At 34.4% G+C, this 9,156-nt stretch overlaps 1 protein-coding gene across 4 annotated transcripts in view; it reads left to right on the forward strand.

The window, feature by feature from the left end:
- Window positions 1-4,499, forward strand: part of ZDHHC2 (zinc finger DHHC-type palmitoyltransferase 2) — a 65,219-nt gene extending 60,720 nt beyond the window's left edge. For all 4 annotated transcript variants that reach the window (XM_070252779.1, XM_023630445.2, XM_070252780.1 and 1 more), the window contains one exon: window positions 2,542-4,499. The gene's annotated coding sequence lies outside the window, so the exon portion shown is untranslated. The remainder of the gene's footprint in view (window positions 1-2,541) is intronic.
- Window positions 4,500-9,156: the final 4,657 nt, after the last annotated feature.

Raw genomic sequence — 9,156 nt, forward strand, 5'->3', positions numbered from 1 at the left:
AGATAATCATATCTTGTTAGCACAGATCATCCCTATTTTTGGTCACAGTAGGACCCCGTAGCCTGTGTCATCCTTAAAATAATACATATTATAAATCATTTTCTTTAAACTATAATTTTTTTTTGTCATACAAAAACCATCAAACATGTTTTATTTTTGTCATTATGATGGTACATTTATGAATGTAGGAGGAAAAAGCAAATTTTATTTAACAGCTATTAGCTTGATTTATAGCTTTTAAATAGTTAGACGCTTGAATGTACCTCTGTTCCTATGCTTGCCCTGCATTTAGTGACCCAAGATGAATTAGGTGCCTGCTGTGCACCCATCAGAATGAAGAGCAATATCTGACTGGCACATTTACTCACAACTGAAATCCTTGCAGTTCTGTGGAAATGAGAGAGGCCTTCTCAAAAAGAAAGCTCTTCCTGAAAATTGTCCATTTGTAGTAATAAAATAGTAAACCATAATTTTTTAAACCTGTCGTTCCAAATCAGTTTATTTGAAACAATGTTTATTAGCCTGCAGTCAATCAAAAGCTACAGTAAAGAGTCCCTTTGGAACAAAGCCATAAACATCTAAACAAAGCTAACGACTATGTCTTGTTATAATAGACACAATATAAAGAGTTGAACATTAACGTTATCACGCAACTCTCTACTTACAAAACTGCAATCTAGAATCCTAAAATCTAAGAGAAGCAAGAAAGTAGCATCTAAAACAAAATCATTTGTTCTAAAGTACTCCATGGACATCTGGTTTTTTATTTGTTTGGTTTTGGTCTGGTCTTGAGGAAAGGCTATGTAATTCTATTTGCCAGTTGACTGATGTCTGCGTTTTGGATGACTGTACATGATGGTCTTGCAGATCAAGTTGTTCATAACCATGGTTAGGACAGTGAAAATTTAATCTTCTTAATTTGGTTGAATAGCAGAGAGACAATGTTAAATTTCTGGAAACAAATTCCCAAAGTGTAACTATGAATATACAAATAAAGAATCACTAAACAATACCACAAGTAAAATATTTTACAGAACATAATTCTGTAAAGCATACAAAGTTTCACAGGATTTTCCATTTTTTTCCAGTATTTTGAATTAGTTGTAATTACCATACTTTGTGAGGTCATACGTCTTAAATATTTTACAAGTTTACATAGCAACATCATGTATAAGTCATGATAAGTGATAGTATTTTGACACAAGACCAGTGTTGTGTTTGTTCATCATTATTCTCAACACTTTGCACAGTGCCAGGCACATAGTAGGTTCTAAATAAACATCTGGTAACTAAGTGATAAAATAACATCTTTGAAATTAAAAATCTCACAGAAACTTGATTTTATTACATTTGAATATATGACATTAGTGGTTATAAAAAACAAATAGCAGCATGAATCAGCTGTATTGACTTAAAAAATGATTTTCTGATGTAATGTTTTTCATTCTATTGACATAACCAGTGACAGTAAAATTTCTTTAAAAAACTGAATTTTTCTAAGGTAGCTAGTAGATAGTCAAAATAGTTTTTAACAGTTTTTAAAATAGTTTTTCCTGCTTTACATCTTAGATTTGCAATCTATTCAATAACATTTATATTAAATATTATCTAATATTGATATGCCAATTTAATTATATTACTAAACAGTATCTTCAGATTTGCTTTTCCTCTTTGGGAACTACATTAGTAAGCGACCTGTAGCTTTTTTATAAAATATTTCTTAGTTCAGCATAGTTTCCAGATAGTTATAATGTGCCTAAACCTACATAGTAGTGCTGGTGTAGATTAAATTTAGCCTGCCCGGGGCCGGCCCCATGGCCGAATGGTTAAGTTCACACGCTCCGTTTTGGTGGCCCAGGGTTTCGCCGGTTCGGATCCTTGGCACAGACATGGCACCGCTCATCAGGCCATGCTGTGGCTGTGTCCCACAAAGCACAGCCAGAAGGACCTACAACTAGAATATACAACTATGTACTGGGGGGCTTTGGGGAGAAGAAGAAGAAGAAAAAGATTAGCAACAGGTGTTAGCCCAGGTGCCAATCTTTAAAAAAAGATTAGCTTGCTCAACCTTCCCTCTTATACAATAGAAATAAAAAATGCTGTGCTTCTATGCACATGAAATTTCAAAATTATCTCCCTAAATCCCCCTTCCAACTCAGTTGTCATTCCTAAACTGCTACTGGTCTCTGACAAATGCAGAATAACATACAACCCTGCCACTCAAATCGGGGCCCCAAGCCAGCAGCACTGGCATCACCTAAGTGCATAATAGAAATGCAAAATAGGTTACCCTAGACCTATGAATCAGAATCTGCATTTTAACAAGATCCTCTGGTCTTGCGTATGCATATTATAATTAGAGAAGCTTTGACGTGGAGGTCTATATCCAAGAACTCATCTTCTGAACCTTATAGTGTAGAAAACATTTAATTTTGAACAAGGGATGTTACTGCAACAAACGCTGAGTGAGTTGCTTAGTTTCTTTTGTTGTTGTTTTTTTTTGTTTACATACTAGTTCCATGTTTTCTGTTTCATTTCAAGGTATCAATACTGTAGATGGATGGAAGAGGCTTCCCACAGGAAGGCACCACTGGCCAGCTGTTCCATTTCCCTTTGGCTGGATATGCAGACTATGAATTGATTAGTTCTTTCCAAGCCGTTGCTTAAAACATAATATTTCTAATCCAGGATAGATTGTTTCAACTAACACAAATTCCTGTTAAATATTAAGTTATGGTTTATGAATCAAGGGCAAAAATATCTTCTATCATAACAACTGGGAATAAACTCATGGGCCAGTTTCCACCCAAATGTTTGGGTAGCACAATTTATCACATAAAAAGCCCATTAATCATCTGATTTTCCAACTCAGAAAATTGACACTATTAAGATACTGACATTTAAGAGATTTCAAGTCACATTATGATAAGAAGCTTTGTTTGTAAAACCTATTGCCTACGAGAAGGTGGAGGTAGCAAATGAGACTTGTTTATTCTGATGTGAATTCAGCCTCAGACTGAGTGAATTGTACAATGAATTCATTACAGATTTCAAATGGCCTACAGTTGAAGATCACCATCCATTTTTTGCCTGACTTTAATCTAATTCTAGCTTTTGTTCCTTGCTGGAAAAGAAGTATGATCATTGAGGCTTGAGCTCAACTGGCTAGAAAATTTATGTCAGAACTAATAGATTCCTATTACATCAGAAATATATTTTTCATCTCTTCTAATCATCTGAAAATTAGGGGAAAATCTGTAACAACAATTATGAAGATTGGTCTATGATATTCTTTTGCTGGTTTAGCTTTTTAAAAATCTCTTTTTACGTTATTTCTCCTATTGAACATAGCAAAAATATTGAATTTCTGTTAAGAATTCCTGATGGGCCAATAGATTAATCCTCCATTGATATCTATATTCTTTGTCTTCTCATCAACAGTATGACAGTTAAACTATATAGGTCCTCAAATACCTATTAAGATTAAATTATGCAAATCATCAAACAAAAATCATATACTCTTGGAAATTTAGTTCAACCTGAACTAAAAGGTGTGCTGTTTGGAAATTGAGTTTAAGATAAACTAAAGTGGTGTGTTTGTTGATGCCAAAACGTTCGGCTTCAGTAAATATACTAAGAAGCTCTTGTGCCTTGTATGCACTATTTAAAAAAAAGTTTTATTTTATTCTTTTTTAATTTGATGGAGTGTAAGTTTTGTAAATGTTAGTGATTAGAATAAGCTGTATACATTTTTTGGGTACTGATTTTGAGAATTTAAAGTAGATCACCTTTTAAATCTACACAGTTAAGGAACTAGTATTTAATTAAAGAGAAGATGGTGTTAAACTTTTCAAAATCCGAGTTAGACAAAAATTCAACACAAGATAAACGAAGACCAGAGGATAATGGAGTAAAAGATCCTTGCAATTACTCATCCTTGCTAAAAATACAAAGAGTTTTATATTAAATGAATTTATGGAAGAACGAATGTCAGCCCAGTCCATTTTATAGATGTTTGAGTGAGGTTATTTGGACAACAGGATGGCAGTCTTTTTCAGATTTTTTTTTAAAGCTAAAGATTTTGATCTGACAATCTGCTTCGTGCAATCTCAGAAGATATGATACATTTTTACTTTTGTTTTAACTTAAAGCACTTTTTGGTCATCATATTTCATTACCTGAAGTGCCAGGTTGGAACCTATAGCTGTTGCTCTAAGTCTTAAGGGCAACAGCATCACGTGATGTATTAAGAATTATATGCAGCAAGAGTTTTTTCAAAGCACATTACTACAGCTCTTTTTACAGACGGGATTCTGTTAGGTGTTCCCTCGTGTCAAACTAGAAGCTAGGGAAAAAAGAGAGATTTCTGTTCTTTACCTTGCTAGAGTACTGTTAATTTTTCCCCCTTTAGGTCTTTCATGTATTTATTGAAATACGTAGTCAATACACATTAGAATCAGATTTGAAAGCATTTTTAAAAATAAAATTTTTTTCATTAAGTTGTAATGGTTCCCTTTTTGTTTTCAAACTGAATAATCTTTAAAGGGTTTTTTGTTTGGTTTTGTTTTTAATTCTAGGGGTTTATAATTCTTGGAGATGATGGCATATCCCATTAGATATGAAGTATAAATTTCATCTGAGTGAATAAAGCATCAAATAGACCTAGATTTTGTACATATTTATAAAATGTACCTTAAAAACATTTTACTTTAAAAAATTTAATTGCTTAACAAACTTGAAGAGACACATATTTCACCGGTCCTGATAGTCCATTACACTGATATTTTGATTTTTCCTGTTCTTAGAGATTCTACCATATAGGTATCAATATTTAAGAAGTTTTTCATTAAAAAATATTGTACAAATGTTTCATATACATTAGTTAACTATTTGCCATTGTGCAGTGAAAGAGGGTTTGTTTTTTTCAAAGACAAATTAAGGAAAAATTGCATCAAAATACAATGAGGAGACATTCCAGGAAGTGCTTGTCCACATACCCCCTCCTGTTATACTGTAATAAAGTCTGGTTGATCACCTTTATTAGCCGTCTATATGAAAACGCCTTTGCACTGACAATCTAAATTGCTTTAAAGATATACTTTTCCTAATAGTCTACCAGAGCTACTATAGGCAAAATTCATGTCTACAACCTGGTCAGAACATAGGTCTTTTGAGAAGATGTGGATGACGGGATGAGGTAATTACTCAGTAAATGATTCTGAGGACAATCAGACTATCAAACTCGAGTACACTGTAAGGAACAGATAACTACCAAATATGGCACATTTGACAAAAAACTATATTCACATGGCAAATCAAATACAAAGGACTCATAAACCATGTTCATAAAAAAGTTAAGCTAGTAATCATGTGATTCATGCTTCAAGTAAACCACCTGTGAAAAAACTTGTACTCTTATTATAAACCAGCCAATTTTCCCCATTTGGAGAAATACGTGTAAACTTGCTGGGCTGATTGGTATACGCTTATCATAGTATCAGATATTTACTTGTAAAAGTGATAGTTCTAATACTGTTATGAATTTTAAAACCCACACACATATGTGAACCACGTAAATGGTGCATGCACATCCACTTATGCTGTAAACCATGATGAATGTAGCCTCCGGTACGACCCTCCCACCCACCTCCACGGACTACAGATTCTGGTCTCCTGCTAACATTTTGTCTGAAGTGACACATTTCGACTGGATTTTCACAAACAACATGCCTCTAGGTAAGTTCCTTCTGCAGAAAACTGTTCTAAGTAAAAAACTACTCGGCTTAATCCCAAATGTTTTAGCAGCCTACGCTCCTTTTCCACATATTTAGCCAATTTAGACCATTATTTCCTCTTACGGGTGGAAGCAGACTGCATTATGCACCTTATGTGTTTGTTAAACTTTTATGTGTTTGTTAAACGACTGGGATTTTTTTAGCCTTGTCTTGATAAAAATTCGGAGATTCTAATTTTTATTGAAATTTTAGCAATTTGATCATGTCACTAAAAGCATTAAACACAGCCAACTTTAGAAAAGTCTTGATTTTAAAACTGAGCAATCTATTCCCCCACTAGATTTCCTTTAGAATTTATTACCAAAGAATCTTATTTTGTTAGAGAACACAGGAAAGTGTGTTATAATGGTCCAGACCGTGCACTGTCCTTTTTCTCTTTGCCACGATGGATTCATTATTATTTTATAGTACTGTCCCGATTAGTATCAGGTGGCCATCACTGAAGGGATGAAGTTGAGGAGACTGAACATCTGTGGATCAAAAACTGTGCACATGAAGCATCTCCCAGCACAATGTTCAGTGTAGCAGGAGGCCTCAAACAAGAGGATGTAGGTAAAGAGGACGCTCTATCATAATGTAGTCCAGCTTACCAAGAGCTCAATCTCTGACACCCTTGACCTGTTCTATAGCAACAGAACGTTCAGCTATGATAGTCTGGGCAATGCCAAGAGAGACCACTTCAAATCACTTGCAGCCCTTTCTCACTGCAGGAAAGTGAGAGCAAAAACAAAACTGGTGACAATGCCCAAAGATACATCTTTGACCTTCTTGTTCATAGCCAGTATTCAGTATTTCTGTATTATTAGTTTACAGTTGGGAAAAAATGTTAATATTATTCATCTTTTGAGTTGACTTATTTCTGAGCATCAATTAAACCCAAAAGGGCCTTCTGATAAGTGGTTTCTTAAAACCACTCGCTTATGTTACATATAGGAGCTTCTTATTGCTCAGAAAGGACAGTACTATTTTATGATTTATGAAAACTGATTTATGTTGCATTTTTCAAGGAAGGTTTATCAGTGTAAGGAGCTCAATCCTGCCCTGAATTTATTAATATTTAATAGTTCTTGTTTGACAGATAAAGTTGCTTAATTAAATTGAGAAAAAACATAATACTCCAAAGAATTCTGTTGATGCTGAATTAAAGAACTGATAGCAGAGAAAGCTTCAGTTCTTCTGTTGTTTGTTTTTTATTCGGCTATGGGAGTAGGACTGTTTGTCAGTTTAGATTCCCTGTCTTTTTCTGTCAGTATGGACAGCCCTCTAAAGCCTAGTATTAAAAGCACCTTAAATGACCTAATCAAACATTTATTTTGTGAAAGTTGGATATTTAATAAAAGCAACCTTAATTACATATTAATCTTAGGGTAACATGCAAACATGTTTTAAAGTTCTTTTAAAAATATACTTAGGCAAGTAGAGGATATGGATGGGCCCCAGAATGACTAGAAAGAAAGAACTGAAGGGAAGTCTGTGTACATATGTATAGCTCAAGTATTTTGTTGTTTATTCTCTTTCTACATGGTCTTTGCAGTGGTGTAACACCAGCTAACAATGAACAATGTTAGCTCTTGCTAGAAAAAAAGAAAACAAAGCCGTATGACACAAGTGAAATGGGTCCCTGCCAAATCAAAACACCTTACATCTTCACAAGTTTTTAAATTTGACCGTCAACTAACCCTTTTTCTGCTCCATGCATATTTTTACCACCGTTGGTTGTATCACATCTTAGTAGATTCCACTTCAGGTTGTACTGACGTAGTGGTTTCTCAACTTCTTTAAAAATATTCTCACCTATACTTGTTCCACACAGACTATTAGCAGAAACTAATTCTTAAGTCATTTCAAACTCAGCATTGATTTTTCAAATACAGAGTAACAGCTGGGCAGTACTGGTAACATCTGACCGATTAAGAACCAAAGAAACTCAAAATCAAGTCTTATTTTATAATTAACTGTCAATGTTGTGCCCAGTGCCCTCACTGTTCAAGCAACTGTTCTCATCAAAAGACTAATAGTCTTTTTATTTTCTCTGGACACATTTCTTAGGGCTACTGCATTCAAAAAACATGATAAAACTCACCATTGGTAAATGGCTTTGCTTGGCTAACACATGGGCTACTTGTAAACATACTTTGGTTGCAACCTCATTTTCATTTTTTATTTTTGTGAAGAAATTATGCTGTGAGGAGAGACTCCATTTTAAAACTTCTAATTTTCCTGATTCTTGCTTTCCTATCTATGAGTTGGGAACATTGTGATGAGTGCTTAGTCTGGTTATGTCAACATATATTGTATTTTTTTGCACAGTTATGGTGTCATTGTATAATAAACACAGTATTTTACCACATATTTTGATAAGATAATCCACACTCTACTGTGCCTTAAAAGTACACTTTTCTTGTTTTGACAAAATGGGTATGAATTGGTAACAGAAAAAATAATAAAATGTTGTGGTACAGAGAGAGAAATGGCACTCCAAATGCTGTCAGGTCATAAGTGCACCACTGATTTTGTAGCACACCAAGCAGAAATGTGAAATGATAATGCAGCAGGCAGTTTCTGCAGTAGCTACTTAACTTTCCCATGGTAGTGCAAAAGTAGCCATTGACAGGACACAAATGATGAGTGTGGCTACATTCCAATGAATATTCATAACACTAAAATTTGAATTTCAGCCCCTCCCCCAGCATAGTGGTTAAGTTTGGCATGTTCTACTTTGGTGGCCTGGGTACATGGGTTTGGATCCTGGGTGCTGACCTGCACCACTTGTCAACCATGCTGTGGCAGTGACCCATACAGAAATGGAAGAAGACTGACACAGATGTTGGCTCAGAGCTAATCTTCTCCAGGAGAAAAAAGAAAATTGAATTTTATATAATTTTCATGTCAGGAAATATTATTCTTTTTTTTTCTCCCATTTTTAAACTCTAAAAACCATTCTCATCTCACTGGCCAAAAAAAAAACAGGGAGCAGGCTGGTTTGGGCCTGCAGACCATAGTTAGCTGAGCCTTGCTCTAGTAGATTTAACAGAAGATGCTGAGTCCAGAATTAATAGCTCAGAAACACTATAAAATTATCAGCCAGATATCTTATATCCAAAAGGGAGATTCAGTAAAGGTCATAATGTTATTCTTACATAAGGTTATAAAATCTATTACTTCTTAGAGGAAGAAACCAAAATTGATACAAACTATGAACTTCAGCACCTATGTGGCTATTCAGACAGCAATCTTTATAACTCCTATGTTTTTAAGGAAATGAAGATCCAAAGAAAAAGAAACCAATTAGATCCCTGCTATTTTATGTCAGCTTTAAACAAAAGCAACAGTTAAGTTATACTAAGTGTATTTACTTTGT

Source organism: Equus caballus, chromosome 27, assembly GCF_041296265.1.
Source record: "Equus caballus isolate H_3958 breed thoroughbred chromosome 27, TB-T2T, whole genome shotgun sequence".
Lineage (NCBI taxonomy): Eukaryota > Metazoa > Chordata > Mammalia > Perissodactyla > Equidae > Equus > Equus caballus.